This window comes from Rhinichthys klamathensis, unplaced genomic scaffold (assembly GCF_029890125.1).
Source record: "Rhinichthys klamathensis goyatoka isolate OS25496 unplaced genomic scaffold, OSU_Roscu_1.1 h1tg000309l_1, whole genome shotgun sequence".
Lineage (NCBI taxonomy): Eukaryota > Metazoa > Chordata > Actinopteri > Cypriniformes > Leuciscidae > Rhinichthys > Rhinichthys klamathensis.
The window spans coordinates 1,274,756-1,287,155 of record NW_026606827.1 but is presented as its reverse complement, the minus strand read 5'-3'; positions in this window follow the sequence as shown (position 1 = coordinate 1,287,155).

Genomic DNA, 12,400 nt, shown 5'->3' with positions numbered 1-12,400 from the left:
TTAATAAACTATTGCATCAACTGATCTCAAGCTTCTTTAACTTCAGTTAACACAGAAATGAACGAGTAACTGCACTTACCTCTGCTCAGCCATGAACTAGTTACTAGTCGAAAGCTGACGACGTAACATGCGGATAGGCCCGCCCTCACGTGATACTGATTGGTCGATTGATGAGCTTAAATCTGATTGGCTGAAGAGTATGACTGCTCTGTTTTACGAGTAAGCGCTGCCAGGAAAGTCTCAAAAATACACACACACACATCCAAGGCGATTCGTACGTGAATGACGATTTGCACATTCAAATTCAAGGACACACTCGTACATTTTAAAGATTCAAAGGTTTTTGTGCACAGTTGTATATCTACGAATTGTGTTTTGCATTTGTGAAATGTATTTTATGAATATATAATTTTATTTTGCGCATGTGAATTGCTTTTTGTGAATATGTTTTTTTTTCACGCACGTGAATTGTTTTTGTGTGTACGTGAATTAGGTTTCACGCATGTGAAATTGTCTACGCATGTGTGAATCATATGTTTTGCGTGAATTATTAATGAGTCTGATCTGGCTCCATAGTGGGAAGCCTACCGTTTGTATCCGCGCTCGACCCATTAAACATGGGAGAGAAGAGGACAACAGTAGCCTAGTAGTGAATGGCTGGCAGGTAATTATTTAAAATTCTTATGATGTGACAGAAGCGAATTACTGTTCAATGAGTCGTTGAGTTAGTGAAACGATTTTTAGTCACACAGGTCAGGTGTCACCACACTGGTCTCTGCCACGCACATTTTAAGCTTCTGTGCCTTTTATGGTTCTTTTTTCTTCTTCTTGTTTTTCTGATGGTTGAATGACATAGGCTACTCAGGTCCAAACAATTCTGTAATTTTCGGAACAAATGTGTAATATAAATGCATCCTTTTTCAAAATGATCTTACCTATAATTCAGAGGTTTTACAGAGTGACGTTTATTGTGGTCAAAGCTGTAGGCATGATGGATCTGGATCACAGAAAGCTTATTGTAAGCTCTTTGTCATGGAAATGTTGAGCTGCCAGAAAAGTCTAACTTTATTAAACATTATAAGATGAAAAGGTTGACATTTTATTTACAACAAACAAATAGAAAAAAAGAAACTTTGCCTATTTGTCATTGAGGCGTGCAGAACATCATTATTGTGTGCTTGATATAGAGAAATAGCAGATGGCTTTGTCTATATATTTCTGGATATTATATCTCTATCTTCTCCATAGCCCAGAGCACTTTTCTGTTCTTCCCTTCTCATTGCACTGGCATGCCACATCTTATTAAAATAAACTTGCATCTGGACACCCACCATGGCAACAAGGTCTTTAGCAACGAGTCAGATTTCTTTCAAGGACTGCTATGATGACCTAACCGCATAGCCTTCAGCACGATGAGAGAAACCTTCGTTTATAAATGAGATGCCAACTATTCCAGATCTACTACTTAACATCTGCAGTGTCCTTGGTTCTCATATCCCTTCCCAACATTGTGTTGCCTGTATTCATGATGGCTTCTTGCCCCTGGCAGGGTTTAGAGTTAGAATTATTACAGCTTTATTTGCAGGCTCCTTTATGAGAAACATATAAATATATAAAATCACTATGAGATATTTATGTTTTTGAATTAAAATTGATAATATAGGATATATTATCCTAACATATAACCACACAATTTAAGACCAGATCCACATCAATGCAATACAAGATTGTGATTCAGACAAATGTAGGCAAGGCAAGGCAAGACAAGGCAAGTTTATTTATATAGCACATTTCATACACAATGGTAATTCAAAGTGCTTTACATAGAAGATTTTTTTTTAAAAATCAAAAGAAATAACAATAATTAAAACAGGTTAGAATAAAGAAATTAAATAATCAAAACAAATAAGAATAATTAAAACAGTTTAGAATAAAAAATAAAGTACAGTAAAAACAAAATGTATAACAATTTAATGCATCCTTGTTAAATATATTTAACATTGTCAAATGAACCTACTCAAGTCCTCAAAAATACTCTAATACATTATATAGCTGGCACAGAATACAGTAAAAGTAATAGTTGACGTGTGTATAATGTTTTGCAAAAGGGTTTTTCTGCAGTTTATGCTTTATTCAATCCAGGAGTGAGCCTGTCCCATATCCAGAATGATTCTGACATCTCTGAGGAGGTCTGAAACTGGATCAGTCTGTTCAAATGAAGTGATGTAGCCATCAGTTCTCGACGTCAGAGGGTCACTGCTGCAAATATTTACACACATTTTTGTTCATAGGACTCTTCATCCACAAACAAAACTAAATTTGCTTACCATACCAAACCATCTAAAATATATAGATGCACCAGATCCACATGAATGCGAGGCAAGATTGTGACTCAGCAGGCTAATACAAACCATTGTATGCATTGTCTGTGCATGATTGATACGATCAGCTTCAAATATAATTTATGACAGAGAGTTCAGTTGGGACTTTTCTGCTGCCTATGAGGTTCCTTTCACAAGCAAGTAATATGGTTTATTGATTCTCATCAACTTGACTTTGGCAACCATGCCATGTTTCCAAAAGGGAATTTTTCTTTGCTTTAAACTTCCTTTGTAGGTTCTTTTGCAGTTGACCAGAAGACAATGATATTTATAGTTTACATCGTGGATTGACAAAATATATATGCTTGTCATATGAAGCTGCTCAATTCAAAGGTTATAGGATTAAGAAAGGAAAGTGAGAAAATGGGTGTAATGTACGCAATGGGGAACATTACTTAACCGAACCCAGTGTCAAACCTTCATACAGGGTTTAACAACGTTTTATGGGAAAGAGCCTTATGATTTGACAATGGTTTCACTTGTCTGCCCAGCTGCTTTGGAAAGCTGGAAGCTTTGCGCTCCATATTTTTGGGACAGCCACCATCCTCTCTCCGCTTGCCCACTGTAAGCGGGTGCCAAGAGTAAAATGGAAATTAGGTGAATGCATTTGAAATCAGAGCCGGCAAATATGTTGCATGTTTGTGTATGCTGTGTGCATGTGTTTGCAGGGGGTTGTCCAGTGTGAATTGTTGTGATACGTGTATGTAAGTAAGACGAGATGTGCAGGAGACAGAATGGTAGCACTCCATTTGTTTAACTTTGGAAGGCAACAAATAGCCAGAAGAGTAAATACGGGTGAAACAGAGACTAAAGCAGAACAGTGCACCCATTCAAACTAATAATTTGTCCTGGCACCATTTGTAAAGGGAATGAGATCATTAAGTTTTGGTTCTGATGAGCAAAGATGAACAAAATATTTAAAAAACAGGAAAGATTTTATTCTGAGGTGATAGGTCAGTTTTAAAGTGCCCCTATTCTGCTATTTTAAAGTCTCCTAATTTTGTTTTGGGGGTCTCCTACAACAGGTTTACATGCATCAAAGGTCAAAACACAGTTTAATTTTCTCATAATATACATTGCACATCACCACCTTTTTCAATGATTCTCAAGCGACTCGATGGATGAATCAGTCTCTCTAAATCACTCCTTTCCGCAAGTTACTCTGCTCTGATTGGCCAGATGGCCCAGCCCAGTCTGTTTCAGAAGCTACACAACACTCCCATTACCATAACTGAATTTAAGGTCCATCCGGAGGCTTCCTACAGCTCAGCAATTGTAACGTTACACGCTGTAAATTAAAGATAGGAACAAAGACGTCGATTTTACCATATCAATGTGAGTGCGACTCCGAAGATGAAACATTGGTAGAACTAGTTATTCAACCCGAACCTCCATCGCAAGGACGACTTGAGCACACTACTCATTTTGAGGTACATTATGAGATGTTCCAGCTGTCAGCCCGTTCTCATCCCAAAGCGTAATATATTGACTCTTTTGACAAAGCGTCTATATCCAACGCACATGGCACCCTTTAGCGTCATATGAGACGCAGATATATGGCGCCTCCTAGTGGTCTAACCCTAACACTACCCCAGACCTAAACCTACCCAAAACCGAAGCGTGTTATATTGACGCTAAAGGGTGCCATGTGCGCTGGATATAGACGCTTTGTCAAAAGAGTCAATATATTACGCTTTGGGATGAGAATGCGTTGGTCATTCCTCATCATCAGCATTAACAAGTGTATGTTCATCAACAAACCGATGTGTATATTTCAAATTTATTGTGGTGCACATGCGGGAACTGTATCAACAACAGCGCATACGTTATCCGTGCATCTTACTACATACTCAAAGTAGTAAGAACGACAAACAATCTGCATCAATAGACACAGTTTTAGGTAATAGTGGCCCACAGCTGCTTAGCTGAAGTTTTTCAGTAAGACAGTAATAACGTGAATTAGCCGGTTTGCCGGAAACTCACAAAATAAAAAACGCAAAACTACGTATTTTGAACACCCGGTAGAAATAGATGCAAATGCCTCTTAAGTCCGTCTAACGTTTTTTCTTTAATATTAACATTTTTATCAGGCTCCTATAGGTTTCTACCTAAGTACCAACATTTCTGAATGGGCTGAGGCTGGGATCTAGTGAGTTTGAAGTTTGATTTGATTTGATTTGATTTGATTTACTTTATTAATCCCCCAGGGGGAAATTTATGTGTCACAACAGCATAGAAATTCAATGAATAAATAAACAACAACAAACAACATACACAACAGCAACAAGTCTTGTTCTCAAGTATCAATTTTTCAAAGCACCATGATTATATACGACCAGAATAAATACATAAATATATATATATCATCTCACATGACACTGATTATAAAATCTAATTGCGGTTGGGAAAAAAGACTTTCTAAAACGCTCTTTGTAGCAGCGTGGATGAATTAATCTTGAGCTGTAGGTACTCACAAAAGCTCGAGATATTTCATTAAGAGGATGACAGTCATGATTAATCATAAGAGAAAGTTTCCCAATCATTCTATCCTGCACTATCTCCTCTAAAGTGGGTAATACACTCCCCACAACAGAGCCTGCCTTCTTTATGAGTTTATTTAACTTATTCTTCTCCTTTTCCATCAGTCCCCCTCCCCAACAAGTGATAGAATACAGAATCACAGATGAGACTACAGAGTCATAGAATGTCTTAAGTAGTACCTGACGTACCCCAAAGGATCTCAGACGTCTTAACAAATGAATACGACTCTGACCCTTCTTATAAACATGCATTGTATTATCAGACCAGTTGAGCTTGTTGTTCAGATATACACCCAAATACTTGTACGTTGTTACAATCTCAACTTCTGACTCTCTTAAATTTACTGGTACCGCTTTCTGAGGAAGTCTACTAAAATCAACCACTATTTCCTTTGTCTTACTAGCATTTAGCCTGAGACCGTTTTTATCACACCAGTCCACAAAGCTCTTTATTAGCTCCCTATATTCACTCTCATCGTGGTGCTTTATACAGCCAACTATTACAGAATCATCAGAAAATTTCTGAAGATGACAAGATTTAGAATTATACTGAAAGTCTGATGTATAAAAAGTGAACAAAAATGGTGCTAAAACCGTTCCTTGAGGAACTCCAGTGCTGCACTTCACTACTTGAGACACACAGTCCTGCATCCTCACATACTGTGGTCTATTAGAGAGATAATCAGTTATCCAGTTGACCATACCCTGATGTACTCCAACATTTTCCATCTTACTTCGTAGTAGTGAAGGCTGAATAGTATTAAATGCACTAGAGAAATCAAAGAATGTAATTCTAACTGTGCTGTCCGGGGTCTCTAAGTGACATAAGGATTTATGCAAAAGGTAAATAAGTGCATCATCCACTCCAACACCAGTTTTATAAGCGAACTGTAATTTATCCTCAGCACCACGCAATACTGACTTTAAATGGTTTAATACCAATCTCTCAAAAACCTTCATTAACTGTGCTGTTAATGCAATAGGCCTATAATGCGAGAACTCAGTGGGATTTGTAAATTTAGGTACAGGGACTATACATGATGTCTTCCATAAAACAGGTAATTTTTCTAGACGCAAACTCAAGTTAAAAATATAATGAACAACCCTGCAGATCTGATCAGCACAGGCTTTTAGAACTCTAGGATTAATACCATCTGGACCCGGAGATTTCTTCATCTTAACTCTCCTTAGCCCACTCCTTACTTGTTCAACTGATATCGAAAAACCAGGAACATACTCACAGATGGGAGAAAAGGATGAGCTTAGAGCTGGAGGTGAATATGATGAAGAACTACGTGGTAAACTACTTAATGGGGAATGTTCAAAATCATTTGACCCAACATCAAATCTGTTAAAAAATACATTTAATTCATCTGCCCATGTCTGGCCACTAGAGGCAATGTATCTCCTTACTTTATTCTCATGTCCGGACATCATATTTAAATCTTTCCAAACCTCTCTCACATTCTTATTTTGTAATTTTCTTTCCGTTTTTAACTTATAACTCTCTTTCCCCTCTCTAATTTTTACTTTTAGTAACCTCTGTACTCTCTTTTGCTCATCCTTATCACCCGCTAGAAAGGCCCTCTTTTTCTCATTTAATAATAATTTTAACTCAGAGGTGACCCAAGGTTTGTTGTTTGAATAACATTTGATCTTTTTAGTAGGTACTGTGTTATCAACGCAAAAATTTATATAATCTGTAATACATTCTGTTAAGCTATCAATGTCCTCATCATGTGATTTACACAGAACGTCCCAATCAGTTGTTTCGAAACAATCCATTAATGCTTCATAGGCTGAATCAGACCATATCTTAACTGTTCTTATTGCTGGCGGTTGCTTCCTCACAACCGGAACATAAACGGGCCTAATATAAACAAGGTTGTGATCCGATCGTCCCAATGGTGAAAGTGGTGAAGATCTGTAGGCTTCTTTCACATTTGCGTAAAACAAGTCCAAGATTTTATTGTCTCTCGTTTCACAGTCCACATACTGAGTAAACGTGGGGAGAGTATGATGTAAAGATGCTTGGTTAAAATCACCAGAGATAGTAATCAGTGATTGGGGATATTTTGACTGTATCCTAGCTGTAGCAGTATTAATATATTCACAGGCATTTGTCACATTGGCCGAAGGAGGGATATACACCGTTATCGCAATCACATAAGAAAATTCTCTTGGCAAATAGTACGGTCTCAGCCCCACCGCAAGTAGTTCAATATCCTTATTGCATAGTTTTTCTTTAATCGTGACATGACCCGGATTGCACCAGCGTTCATTTACAAACAGTGCCAGCCCACCTCCTTTCCTCTTACCCGTCTCCGCAGCACACCTGTCCGCTCGCACAAGATGAAAACAATCCAATTTTGCAACCGAGTCCGGCGTTCTCTCGCTCAACCAAGTCTCAGTTAGACACATAAAACTGCATTCGCGATACTCCCGTTGCATCCTTGTTAGTGCCGTGAGCTCCTCCATTTTATTCCCAAGCGACCGGACATTTCCCATGATAATCGCGGGTAAAAATGGTTTATATCGTCTTTTCTTGTGAAAGTATTTGATGAACGTTGACTATGTGCGGAGAGTAATCAATATTATTATCTAATTTTTGACATAGGTGGCTTTTAGAGGCTTTTGCATCGGAGGTCTTCAATATACATAAATGATTATTCATACTTACAGGTTGTGATTCTGAGGAGCAAGTTGGTCCAAATAAAATACTGACCCATATTTCAAGAGTCCCGCATTGAACTCTGAGATTTGAGAAGCAGTCGTACAACAATGTACAACATATAGGCGGGCATTATGCAAATGTATCTTCTAGTGACGTAGAACCGTAAAGTAGTACTATTCGAGTGAAAAACGACTCGTAAAGGCGGTTCAGAGTCGATTATTTCTTTTGGGAGACAATAACTTTTATTTATCGTGCACTTTCAACTTTACAACTTTGCAGAACGTTTACATTCACAAACAGCTATATTACACACTGCATGAAAGGGAATATTCTAAAAAGCATAATAGGGGCACTTTAATTAAATTTTAGCTGAAATGTTTTTACTCATAATAGAGATTTAGCCAATATAATCTATGGGAAGCCTTTCTGTCTTGCAGTTGTTGCTGTAGGGAAATTAAAGAGCCGTGCCATGTTTTTTTTTAACCAGAGGAATGGGGAATTTGAAGAAAAACCTTGTGCTCTGAACCCTGCCTTGTTCCATGCACCTTTGGCCTGGTGAAGCCAAAAGCAACAGTGTGGAAAAAGCTGAGTTCTAGCCTTTAAACTTTAGCTTTTGGTCCAGGACTAAAAAAATGTAGGCCTACCAGAAAGTACTACAGTATTATGCATATTGGAGAAAGGTGCCTGTATATTGCCTGACCAGCCTTTGAGCTTCATAAGGGTAGGTCTAGTTTAGAAGACCTATGATTTCCCTTACAAAAAAAAGTTTACTTCTTTTAAACTAAAAATAATAACGTATACTTTTAGTCTACTTCTCAGAAATATACTTAAAATTACACTTCTAAGCCTGAGTCTTATGTATATTTGGCCTATACTGTCAGGGTTCTGTCACTTCGGTCTGTTTAATCTTGGTTTGGTGATTCTGACATTTATGCTCTGTGTTTGTGTTAAATACTGAGTGCACGGGATGAGCATTCGCTCATTCTCTTTGTGCTGTCTTGTTGTGTAAGCGTGTGGTTTCGAGTTTGCTCGGGCCGCATGCTCTTCTGTCCGCGTGGGGTGTTTCATTGGCCGTGTGTTTTAATGTAAGGCTAATGAGTGTTCTCATTAGCTGCGTGTTCATGTCTGCTGCTAAACTGTCAATGGATTGAGGTGAGACTGCTGAGTCTATATATACACCTCTTATCATTGAACATTGATTGTTGAGTGCTCTGAATTATCTGAACGTGCTCCTCCCGAACTTTGTTAATAAAACATCATTTAGTTTGAGCACATGGCTTGTTTGATCCTGTTAGCTGACATGTGCTCTTGTTTTTGTTTTGTTTAGTGGGAGCACATGGCTTGTCATGTCTGTTTCTTTGTGGCATGTGCTCAGCTCACATGTATTGTTTAACCTGGCCCTTCTTGTTATATTGGTTCAGTTCTCCCACCTGCTCTCCCTCGTTACCTGCCTTGTTTGCTCCCTATTTATTCTTGTGTTTGCAGTCCTGTGCCAGTTCGTTGTCTTACATTCCTTGTGTCCTAATACCAAGTCTTGTCAAGCTGACCTGTCCTGTTTATTTGTATTTTTTATAACAAATAAAAGCCCATTGTTCTGCATCTTGAGTACTTGCCTCATCCTTAACCCAACCCTAACATATAGCCTACTTGAACTAAATCTTTTGATTGATATACTTAAAAGTATAATTAAGTGTTCTTCTAAGTATACTTGGCATGTAGTTGTCTTTACTCTTTTGATTGATTTTTAACTTGAAGTATACTTATTTTTTGTAGCATGTCCCTCTATCAACATGTCCCTCTATCAACAATCCGATTTTAGCATTAGGTTTAGGCCTATGGCTTTAAAAACATTAATTGTTTTAAAGGTCCCCTGACATGAAATTTTCACTTTCTGAGGTTTTTTAACATTAATGAGTTCCTCTAGCCTGTATATGGTCCCCCAGTGGCTAGAAATTTCAATCGGTGTAAACCGAGCTTTGGCTATCTTTCTCTGCCTTAGTGCCTTTGAGAAAATGAAAGCTCAGACGGGCTGATCTTGAATCTCCTCTGTATGACGTCATACGGAGGAAAGGTAACCTCCCCTTTCTCTGCTTTGCCCGCCCAGAGAATTTGGCTTGCCCATGAGAAAATGAGCAAGGAAGTACGAACGCGCGAACGCGATTTTAGTTTTTCCTCGAGAGATATCATGGCTTGCAAACAAGCGAAGCATGGCAGTTGATCAGTGTTCAGATGTACAAATGAACACAAAAGTATTTTTTAGTTCCTTCATCCGAGCCTCTGAAGAAACAGTGGGTTAATTTTATTTTCTCTGGAAATGCGCCGACACAACTTCCCAAAGTTTTGTATGGTCCAGACATTTCACCGACTTTCCCCAACTTGATGAACGTCTGAAAATAAATCGATCGAGCTACCAAGCAACAATTTCTGATGTGTAGCCTAATTGTTCAAGTTCAGACAGGTAATCTTTCTCTCAAAATCGTTCAATACTGTTTATGCACAAGTCAAGCCAGTGACTAAAATATCAACTTCACATCGTTTCTTTTAGTAGGATGAAAATAATCTTATTTAAATTGTGAACAAATTATACAGAAAGCGATCAAAGAACAATCTTTCCACACAGCGCGAGTTTATCTGGATAATTCGTTATGAAATCACTCATGTTACATGTGTGTCCTGTGTTTCCCCCGTTCTTTGTGTATTTGGTTCAGTCCTGTTTCCAGTTTCCCGCTCCTCGTTAGTGTTTAGTTTATTCACCTGTGTCTAGTTCATTTGCCCCAGCTGTGCCTTGTTTCCCTAATCTGTTCTCTGTCTATGTAAACCCTGTGTTCTCCCTCACTCCTTGTCGGTTCTCGTTTATGTAACGTTTGTGTATGGTGTGTTGCTGTTTCCCGTGATCCTTGTTTTGTTTGAGTAAATTATATTTGAATTGGACCTGTTGACTGCTGCCTCTTCCTCTGCCTGCACCACACCCGTAACAGAAGAACCGACCAAGAAAAAGAAAAGAGAATGGATTTTGCAGCAGTAGAGATTCTGCTTCTCTCCCAGGAGGATCTGTCCCTCGAGGCCCACACACTGAGGTATTTGAACTTAGTACCATATGTTCATTATGATGACACCAGCCTCAGTGTGTTCTTCCGGGCAGGTCTCAATGCTGAGACCAAGGCACGCCTGCCCGGAGATGGGCCTCGGGGGAACTTTGTGAAGTATGTGCAGTGGGTGTTGAAGCATAATCGTGAGTCTCATCCTGCTGAGACTTGTTCACCGCTGGTCCCGTCCAGCATAGATCCAGAGCTTCCACCACTGATCCCGTCCAGCCCAGAGCAGCCTTCGCCGCTGGTTCCATCCAGCACCAGGCCCTCTACACCGCTGGTTCCGTCCAGTCCAGCCGACCTTTCACCACTGGTTCCGTCCAGTCCAGCCAAACCCTCGCCACTGGTTCCGTCCAGTCCAGCCAAGCCCTCGCCGCTGGTTCCGTCCAGCCCAGCCAATCCCTCGCAGCTGGTTCCGTCCAGCCCAGCCAAGCCTGCACCGCTGGTTCTGTCCAGCCAATCCGAGCCAGAGCCCGCTGATCCTGCGCCGGAGCCCGCTGATCCTGCGCTGGAGCCCATTCATGCTGCACTTGAGTCTGCTCTGGAAGACACGGCGCTCATTGTGGTGTCCGTGGCTGTTTTGTGTGTGTGGGCAGCACACACATCAACTACAGCCCATGAACCCAGCCCAGAGCTTCCCTGCAGCCCTGCAGAGCCTGAGCCCGTCGCCTGCCCGCCAGAGCCTGAGCCCGTCGCCTGCCCGCCAGAGCCTGAGCCCGTCGCCTGCCCGCCAGAGCCTGAGCCCGTCGCCTGCCCGCCAGAGCCTGAGCCCGTCGCCTGCCCGCCAGAGCCTGAGCCCGTCGCCTGCCCGCCAGAGCCTGAGCCCGTCGCCTGCCCGCCAGAGCCTGAGCTTCAAGCCAGCCCTACAGAGCCTTCTCTACTGGTCCCATCCAGCCCTCCCAAGCCTGACCTGATCCACGTCCCGTCTGCCCACCCAGAGACTGTCCACGTCCCAGAGCCTGTCCCAGAGCCTGTGATTCCCCCCAAGAAAGTTTTGGGGGGGGGATATAGGCCACCTGAAGGTGCGTCTCCACCATGGCCACCTGAAGTGGCCTCTCCACCCTGGCCACCTGAAGTGGCCTCTCCACCCTGGCCACCTGAAGTGGCCTCTCCACCCTGGCCACCTGAAGTGGCCTCTCCACCCTGGCCACCTGAAGTGGCCTCTCCACCCTGGCCACCTGAAGTGGCCTCTCCACCCTGGCCACCTGAAGTGGCCTCTCCACCCTGGCCACCTGAAGTGGCCTCTCCACCCTGGCCACCTGAAGTGGCCTCTCCACCCTGGCCACCTGAAGTGGCCTCTCCACCCTGGCCACCTGATGTGGCCTCTCCACCCTGGCCGCCCGAGGGAAAGTCTCCACCCTGGCCGCCCGAGGGAAAGTCTCCACCCTGGCCGCCCGAGGGAAAGTCTCCACCCTGGCCGCCCGAGGGAAAGTCTCCACCCTGGCCGCCCGAGGGAAAGTCTCCGCCCTGGCCGCCCGAGGGAAAGTCTCCGCCCTGGCCGCCCGAGGGAAAGTCTCCGCCCTGGCCTCCTGCACATCCTGCTCCGCCCTGGCCTCCTGCACATCCTGCTCCGCCCTGGCCTCCTGCACGTCCTGCTCCGCCCTGGAGGCTTCCTGCTCAGGGTAGGCCACGCCCTCGTCAGCCTCCAGGGCGCCCGCCCCCCCACCCCTTTTGAAGTTATACGGCGCGAGGACGCGCCTTTTTGGAGGGGGCGTT